We start from the raw sequence: 1,172 nt of genomic DNA on the forward strand, positions 1-1,172 counted from the left end.
ATATATATATATATATATATATATACGTATATATATATATATATATATATATATATATATATATATATATATATATATACATATATATGTATGTATGTATGTATATATATATATAATTCCGTTGTTATTTTGATGTGGAAGCTGAGGGAAACGTTATTAAGGATGATGTTTTCATCTTTTTGGGGGGGATTATATAAGATTTACAATTTTTTTGTCTCTCTCTTTTTGTACGTTAGATGAAACATATGTGTCCAAATATTTTAGGATCCCTTTACTGCAACTCTCAAACAAAACGCCACCATTTATTTGAAAAAGAAACAGTTGAATGCACGCGTTGTTATATTTGGGAAGTTAATAAGGGCTACCTGAAGGTACCGTATTATTCCCACTCTTGTTTGTAGTGTGAACCTGCTGACACTACCATGACAGTTCACACAATTGCTGCATGATGAGGTGTTTTTCTATTGAAGGAAACATGTTTAAAACGCATCTTTGTCAATATAAATAAAATAAAAAACTAAATGCAAGATGTTTGTGTGTTAGATTTTACAAAATTGTCATCTGAAGTGTTATCAGTAAATACATACAATAAGCAGTGCTTGACATTGGTAAATAAATATTTTGTCAGTATAAAACACTTAAAACCTCCATCAGAACTTCCTGTTCATCTCATTAATCATCAATATCCTGATTGCTTTGTGTTTGATGGGGTCTCGCTGCTAACAATTAGTCAACTAATTGGTGAGTCAGTCAGTCGTTGAAGTAACATTCTCTGGCTCCAGCTTCTTTAATTTGATTATTTGCTTGTTTTCTTTGTCGCAAACTGAATTACATTTTTGCAATTTCATGACATCACCTTGAGCTTCAGGAATGTTTAAGGGGAATTGTCATATATAGACCAAATAATGAATCAATAAAATATTAATAATAACCTTTTAACCATGCGTGTGTGTGTGTGTGTGTGTGTATGTGGGCAGTGTGTGACTGTGTGTGAGAGGTTGAGAAACAGATTGTGAGAGAGAGGGAAGGAGGGAGGAGGAGAGGGGTTTGCAGTCCTGGTTTTATTGGCTGCAAGTTAATTCAATTTGGAGGCGGATGCTGAGTTTCAGACAACCGACACCCACTCACCCCCACTCACCCCATACACACACACACACACACACACACACACA

This window comes from Eutrigla gurnardus (assembly GCF_963514095.1).
Source record: "Eutrigla gurnardus genome assembly, chromosome: 8".
Classification (NCBI taxonomy): Eukaryota; Metazoa; Chordata; class Actinopteri; order Perciformes; family Triglidae; genus Eutrigla; species Eutrigla gurnardus.